Raw genomic sequence first — 8,849 nt, forward strand, 5'->3', positions numbered from 1 at the left:
CATGCCGGACAGTAAAATGCAGTATAATGTACCCAGCTGTGACGGCAAAAAGCGAGCAGATGCCCTGGTGGTGCAGGCAGAACCTTCCGACCTTTTGTACATCTTCTCCGATTGTGTTGATGCCGTCAGTGCAGCTGCGTCTATTGGCAACGCAGCAAAATACGAAGCAACGCAGGTTGTGTCCATACAGGAACATCAGCTCCATCCCCCCCCCACATCTACAGGTAATAATACAGACCTGACACCACCTGGATGAGAACCCTACGATACAAGTTTATATCAGCCCGGAGTGTCTTTTTCTAATCAACGTGATAGATTTTTGAGAAACAAATAGTTGAAGTAAAAACATGACATCATGTCCAAAATTAACTTTTCTTTCAAATCAACTGATGCCAGAAAGTGCCAGAGATTTGTAATTTGCTTTCATTAAAAAAACTGAAAGCGTAACTGTCATGGTTTTTTTTTTTATTGCAGAAATCAGAAGTATAAGCGATTTTAAGAAACTCTGTAATAGGTTTCATCAGCCAAAAAAGCCTCCTTCTGTACTCAAGAAGCAATCTCCCAGCCTCCCCCCTGACTTCTTATCTGTGCATTATCAGGCAAACACGTCTTCATTACAGAGAAGCCAGGGAAGATGGGTTCTGCTCTCTCCATTGTAAGCCTATGAAGGGGGGAGGGGCCGAGGGAGATGAGGGAGCAGGAAGAGGTGACATGAAGGTCAGCTGTCTGTAGACTCTCTGGGCACCTAAACCGCAGGATTCTGGGGTCAGAAAGGTCAGTGCTTATCTATGAACTTACTGAGAGAAGATTGCAGGGTGTTGTGCTGTGCAGGACTGCTCCGTGCTCACTCACTCCTAACAGCCCCTCCCCTCTCCATAGCCACATAATAGAGACAAAAATCCTGCTTCTTCTGCAGTGTGGGGGGGGGGGGAGGCTGGGAGATTGCTTTTTCAGTCCAGAAGGAAACTCTTTTGGTTTATAAAACCTATTACAGAGTTTCTTAAAATCGCTTGTACTGTTGATATTTAATGTTTTTTTAAAAAAATGGCCCTGAAATGACAGTTACGCTTTAAGTCTTCCAGGACTTATCAGCTGCTGTATGTCCAGCAGGAAGAGGTTTATTCAAAGCAGAAGAGATTTACCTCCCTGCCTCCAGCACTGCCACCTGTACTACGCCGCTCCTGCCCTTGCTGTTTGTCTTCTCCAGGGGACGTGACATATCTGACCCGCCTCATTGGCTGATTGGCTGGGCAGGCCTGCTACTTCACATCCCGGACCTGGAAGCCAACGAACAACAGGAACTGTAACAGTGTAGTACAGGCAGCACTGCAGGAGCCAGGGAGGTAAGTATATGTTATTTGTTTTACTCCCCTCCTCCCTGGGCATGCAGCTTCCAGTAGTCCTGGTCAGAGAATAGCTTTACATCTCCCTCTGTCTGCCAGCAGGGGGCGCTCATGGGCACTTGTGATTGGCCTGGCGCTCCTGCTTTCCTGATTGGCTACCCAGTGACACACAACCCTTATTCAGTACTTGCTGCCAGGCCGCACCCCCAACAACCCAGACAGGAAGGGCAACTACTGTGGCTGTCGCAACGGAGGAGAAGCGATCGCCGCTGCAGCAAGGGTGGTCAGGGTCATAAAATTCCTACCCCGCCCGCCGGAGCTCATTTATATCTTAGCATTTTGGGTTTTTTCATCCCTGGAGCTATAACTCCTTCATTCTGCATCCATAGACAAAGGAGGGCTGGCGTGTAAACCATTCAAGTTACGATAAAAGTGACGTATGTTCTGCGGGTCGGTCCGATTACAATGACATCTATATATGCTGTATATATGATAAAGGAGATATATGTGATATGATTTGGATAGAGAAATAGTTTGGACAATTCTACATGCAGGAATATATTTAATTTCACTTTTTTTTATTAATATAAAGGGGGATGTTAGTAGGGGAGTTTAATATTTAATTTTTATAAACTCTTTTTATATTACATTGTATTGATCAGGAACATAAACAACAATATGGCCGCCGGCATGGAGTCCTACTAAAGGATGGGATGGTTGCCATGGCAGCATGTCCAGCAGCTGGGCAGCCATTACAGGCCGTCCTATAAGAAGAGAAGGGGCTCTCAGGTCTGTCCTTGGCCGAGCAGGAAGTCATCAGAACTGGAATATGACACAGAGGGAGGAGCAGGGGGAGCCGGGGGGAGGGGGGGTATAGCTCATTCGTTGTCGGAGGCCACGGAAAGGGCCTATGCATAGTTACATTATAGGTCGGACATCTTAAGGGGGTGTGCAGAGGACAACAATGGGGGATGGGTAAATATTATTAAGGACCAAACCCTCCCTTTCGTATGGGACTGGTTTTGTTTTATGTGCTGATTACTTCCCGGAATGTTTTTATATGACAAAATGTACTTTATTTTTTAAGAAAGTTTTGGTCAATACATTAAAACGTTTTTTTTTTTTACTAAAATGTTCTAAAGGGATTAAAAAATTAGCATTTTTCTAGGTTTGAAATTCTCCGATTGTAACAAAGATGACGCAACACAAATGAGATAACATTTTTGTGAAAGAATAGAGCAAATTCTTCTAATATGGTGTTACTTCAGGGGTTCATCGTGACTTGCTGATCGGACCCTTCGAGAACTTCATTGTGCCTGGAATTCGTCTTCCACCAAAGATCCAACGCAGCTCAGGGCTTTGTCTGCCAGTGAAGGGAGGAACCTGGGCAGGAGTACCGGGCTCGGCTTGGAACATCTCCTCCACAAGTTTCTCCATAGCAGGAAACCTCCGAGGCCGAGGTGTGTATCAGAACGGCCGCATCGGTGACCAGGGATTTCCCAAGATTTCAAAAAAAATATTCTAATTTGTCTTGCTCAGGGTCTGTGGTCGCTCTCATTGACTCTTGTTCTTCTATGAATTTTATCCATCATGACAACCATCCCAGATCCTATAAGGGTTATGAAAGTGAAGTCCATCAAACTCCACCATGCAGCCATTTTTCTTCTGGTGCCGCCTGATTGTGCATCCTGAAGCAGCCGCACCGCTACTTTCCAGAGCGTCCTGGATTTCAGCCGATGTTATTTGTGGGTTTTCTTTGCATCCCAAACAATTTTCCTGGCAGTTGTGGACAAAATTTGTTTCAGGAACTGGAGGCTTTTTGCCAAGAATAACATAAGAGCCTCATCCACAACCACCGCAAAAGACTACAAGCTGTCATTGATGTTAGAGGCGGCAATACAAGAACTGGGGTACGGAAAAAAGTTTTTGTGTTATCATTCATATTCACTGAAAAAAGGACAAGAAAGCAAAAATTCTGCCGGGGTATGTAAACTTTTGAACACAACTGTATATATTGGGGTCATGAATATGTATATATCTGTGCTGTTACTTTCCAGATAACAAGCAGGAGTGTATACTTACTATTTGGCCTGCTTCTAATCCACCATCCATCTCTTCCATCCTCTGACTGCATCTTCAGAGCCTGCCTTCTCTGGCTGTCAATCATTCTGGAGGAGACGATGGCCTAAAGATACAGCAGTGGCCGAGGGTGGGAGAGATGAATTGAAGGCAATGTTTAACACTTTTTAAAACTAGTGATCCCCTTGAAGTTGTGTAATGGCAGCCTTCAAATGTTTTGTTAAAGGACAAGTGCCATGAAACACTTTTTCCCAGTAACTGAAGCACATTACAAAGTTATATAACTCTGCAATATGCTTCAATCACCTATCTGCCTCCCTTCCCTGTCTTTCCCCCCTCCACCCCCCACCAGGAAGTGTCCTGACTCACACAGACCTGATTACTGTCGTCACCGTCACCAAGCTCTTCTCTCAGCTCCTTCTCCTGTTACACCAGCCTCCCCCCTCCCCTGCCTTGTCAGGTGACAGGCTTGCTCAGCTCCCATTGGCTGAACAACTGCAAGCCATCACTTGTCACATCTCACTTGCTTATCTTCCCTCTGACTGACTCCGGCACATAGGCAGCTCCCCCCTCCCCTCATACCCTCCCCCTCCCCTCCCCTCATCCCCTCTCTCCCCCTCCCCTCATCCCCTCTCTCCTGCTGCCGTGGACTCAGTGAAGGAGTCATGTCACTAGAGAAGATAAGCTGAGCAAGCAGAGTCACCTGACAAGGAGGGGGGGGGAGGCTGGTGTAACAGGAGCTAGAGCAGCCCTCCTGCTGATGACTCATCCTCACAAGAAGGAGCTGCCTGGTGACGGTGACGACAGTAATTAGGTCTGTGTGAGTCAGGACACTTCGTGGTGGGGGGTGGAGGGGGGAAAAGACAGGGAAGGGAGGCAGATAGGTGATTGAAGCACATTACAGAGTTATATAACTTTGTAATGTGCTTCAATTACTGGGAAAAAGTTTTTCATGGCACTTGTCCTTTAATGGTAGATATTGTGACTTGATTTATATTTGGATGATATTCTCATTTAGTTTGTAGATAAATATGTTCGACAAATTCTTCCCATTTTCGTGCCAAGGTCTGTGCCATGGTGGATTGTATTTGCCCCTCTTTGACCAAATCTAAGCAGTGCTGTGCGGCTTTCACAATTACTACCACAAATTCATCAGAACTTTCTCAGTTTTAGCCAAACCCCTTGCTACATCATCTAGAAGAAGGCCAGATCTGATCAGCTGAAAACCAGAGGCCACCGAGGACTTAGAACGTTAAAAGCAGTGTTTTGTGAAGGCTCCGGAACACGTTCAACCCCAATGAGACTATTTGTGGTGGCCGTAGATGCCTCAGGGGTAGCGGCAGGTGGCGTCTCATCACAAGGTGCCGCTCGGAGGGATTTTCTTCCTTACATCCACATACAATCAGTGTCGGACTGGGGTATCTGGGGCCCACCAGAGGAAATTATCCTGGGGGCCCACCAATTAAGAGCCAGTGAGAAACAACATGTGAGTCAGTGATTGTGCAGATTCTAAAGCTTAGGGCCCACCGGAGGATCCTCCGGTCCTCTAATGCGCCAGTCCGACACTGCATACATTCCTCCTACATTCCCATCTGAAAAAATGAAGATGTTAGAAATCTGGAATTGTTCACCATAAAATGGGCCTTCGAAAAGTGGTGTCACTTACATCAGGTGATGGTCATCACAAAACACAAGAATCTCCTTGAGTCTGTGGGACGACTGAATGATCATCAGGCCGTTGGGGATTGTTCTTCACTTGCGTTGGCTTTGTTACTGCCTAGTCCCTAGAGAGTCACTCAGTGACAAACTCTTTGTTCACAGTAAGATTTAATTCTGCCTATAGAAAGAACGACATGGTTGAGCTTTATCTGCCCCCTGTCAATACCAGAATGACCTTGGACCCACATCCCATTGGATTTTATGACAGATCTTCAAGCAGATCTGAAATGCCACATGAAATCTACAGATAATTCTATTAGCAGGTATAGTAAGTTTTACCCTTCCTGGACGTCCTCTGGCGGCACGGCCACAGTATGGGATTAAGCTTCTTCCTCTGGTGGCAGACGAGACAATGATGAGTATACGGCTACCAATGAAGGAGACACCGAGATTCTTCCTTCTGGAAGAGGCCGTCTCCTTTTACACTCTGTATGTTGCTATTTTTTGTTCTTAAATACTTTATATAATTTAGATTCTTAGGATAATACTATTAGTGTATATTCCTAACACAGACAGAAAGATCTGGACATCTGGTTTCTTGGAGTATTGGACATCGAGCTAAGAACATCATAGAGTGCTCTCTGCAGGCATAACCAATGCGGGAAGCCATTCCTACGGTACCTACGTCATCGTGTCCACTTGGTGATGGTTCTGCGGGTGGGATCTGCTCGTGCTGCTTGATGATGTCATTGTGCGCTCAGCCAGGGGTTCTTTCTGCTGCTGTGATGCGTGATGCTTGGAGGCAACAGCATATTCCTGGTTGGGGTTCTTCTTCTGGCCATTGGTGCATAGTTTCTTCACTGTGTTCCAGCATGTCACAGCATTATTGGCCGTTGTTATCAGGGCTCCTCTTCTTATTAGTAGGAAAGGGAGGGGGCTGGGAGGATGCACTTTGCGTCATAAGAGGCAGAACTAACAGAAAGGCTCCAGAGTAAAACAGGAATCTAACTTTACTACACTCACGAGAAAGAACTTTGCATTTAAAAAATCTGACCCCAAACCTCATGTAGATCAAGTGTGTGCTACCTCCAGGCAAGTTAGTGAACTACAAATGTTCTCTTCTAGAGAACTTCACCTTAGATATGTGTTCTAGACTCAGGAGGTCACCTCTAAAGACTAGAACATTGGGGCAACTGTCTCTTCAGTATTAAGGGAAAAGTTGTATATTGATTTCCATATTGTGGTTGTGCTGCCATAGGACGTCCAGGAAAGTCTAAAGTTTGCTTACCAGACATTTTCCTTTGTGTCTGTAGACAGCACAAACATCTCACCTTAATAAACTGATAACTTTTTTTTTTTTTTTTTGCTGCCTAAAAAACTCAGTGGGTGTCTTCTTAATTGGTAGCTTTATATTCTGGTTTAATTGTTAATGTGTGGACCCAGTCCATGTTATATATTGTAAAGTCCATTATCATCTACATTTATTTAGGCTGGAGCTACATGGTAAATCCCATCCGTACAACCAGGAACTGCTGTGTAGTGCTGCTGGTCGCACAAGCTCTTTACTCCTATAAGTGAATGGGGTTTCATTGCCCTGAGGGACTGTGACCTCGAGCTCAGTGAAGCAATAAATCCATTCAGGAAAATGGAAATCCATTCAGAATCCAGTAAATCAATTCTGAATGGTTGTGGCAGCTCATGAGTCGCACTGCATCCCCATTCAGTCTATAAGTGAAAGTGTAGTGTGACGGCCAGTGCTGCATGCTGGTCAACCTGGTCATCTTGGCCATGCTCCTGTGATCTCCATGTAGCTCTGGCCCTCAGAATAATTTAATTGCTGGTCATTCTGGTCATCTTGGTCATGCTCCTGGTGGTCTTCATGTAGCTCTGGCCCTCGGTATAATTTATTGCTGGTCATCCTGGTCATCCTAGCGATCTCCATGTAGCTCTGTCCCTCGGTATAATGTTATTGCCGGGCATGCTTGGTCATCTTGGTCATCTTGGTCATGGCTCCATGTAGCTCTGGCCCTCGGTATAATGTTATTGCCGGGCATGCTGGTCATCCTAGCGATCTCCATGAAGCTCTGGCCCTCGGTATAATGTTATTGCCGGGCATGCTTGGTCATCTTGGTCATGGCTCCATGTAGCTCTGGCCCTCGGTATAATGTTATTGCCGGGCATGCTTGGTCATCTTGGTCATGGCTCCATGTAGCTCTGGCCCTCGGTATAATGTTATTGCCGGGCATGCTGGTCATCCTAGCGATCTCCATGTAGCTCTGGCCCTCGGTATAATGTTATTGCCGGGCATGCTTGGTCATCTTGATCATCTTGGTCATGGCTCCATGTAGCTCTGGCCCTCGGTATAATGTTATTGCCGGGCATGCTGGTCATCCTAGCGATCTCCATGAAGCTCTGGCCCTCGGTATAATGTTATTGCCGGGCATGCTTGGTCATCTTGGTCATCTTGGTCATGGCTCCATGTAGCTCTGGCCCTCGGTATAATGTTATTGCCGGGCATGCTTGGTCATCTTGGTCATGGCTCCATGTAGCTCTGGCCCTCGGTATAATATTATTGCCGGGCATGCTTGGTCATCTTGATCATCTTGGTCATGGCTCCATGTAGCTCTGGCCCTCGGTATAATATTATTGCCGGGCATGCTTGGTCATCTTGATCATCTTGGTCATGGCTCCATGTAGCTCTGGCCCTCGGTATAATGTTATTGCCGGGCATGCTGGTCATCCTAGAGATCTCCATGTAGCTCTGGCCCTTGGTATAATGTTATTGCCGGGCATGCTGGTCATCCTAGAGATCTCCATGTAGCTCTGGCCCTCGGTATAATGTTATTGCCGGGCATGCTGGTCATCCTAGCGATCTCCATGTAGCTCTGGCCCTCGGTATAATGTTATTGCCGGGCATGCTTGGTCATCTTGGTCATGGCTCCATGTAGCTCTGGCCCTCGGTATAATATTATTGCCGGGCATGCTTGGTCATCTTGATCATCTTGGTCATGGCTCCATGTAGCTCTGGCCCTCGGTATAATATTATTGCCGGGCATGCTTGGTCATCTTGATCATCTTGGTCATGGCTCCATGTAGCTCTGGCCCTCGGTATAATGTTATTGCCGGGCATGCTGGTCATCCTAGAGATCTCCATGTAGCTCTGGCCCTTGGTATAATGTTATTGCCGGGCATGCTGGTCATCCTAGAGATCTCCATGTAGCTCTGGCCCTCGGTATAATGTTATTGCCGGGCATGCTGGTCATCCTAGCGATCTCCATGTAGCTCTGGCCCTCGGTATAATGTTATTGCCGGGCATGCTTGGTCATCTTGGTCATGGCTCCATGTAGCTCTGGCCCTCAGTATAATGTTATTGCCGGGCATGCTTGGTCATCTTGGTCATGGCTCCATGTAGCTCTGGCCCTCGGTATAATGTTATTGCCGGGCATGCTTGGTCATCTTGGTCATGGCTCCATGTAGCTCTGGCCCTCGGTATAATGTTATTGCCGGGCATGCTTGGTCATCTTGGTCATGGCTCCATGTAGCTCTGGCCCTCGGTATAATGTTATTGCCGGGCATGCTTGGTCATCCTAGCGATCTCCATGTAGCTCTGGCCCTCGGTATAATGTTATTGCCGGGCATGCTTGGTCATCTTGATCATCTTGGTCATGGCTCCATGTAGCTCTGGCCCTCGGTATAATATTATTGCCGGGCATGCTGGTCATCCTAGAGATCTCCATGTAGCTCTGGCCCTTGGTATAATGTTATTGC

This window comes from Dendropsophus ebraccatus, chromosome 6, assembly GCF_027789765.1.
Source record: "Dendropsophus ebraccatus isolate aDenEbr1 chromosome 6, aDenEbr1.pat, whole genome shotgun sequence".
In the NCBI taxonomy this organism is placed as follows: Eukaryota; Metazoa; Chordata; class Amphibia; order Anura; family Hylidae; genus Dendropsophus; species Dendropsophus ebraccatus.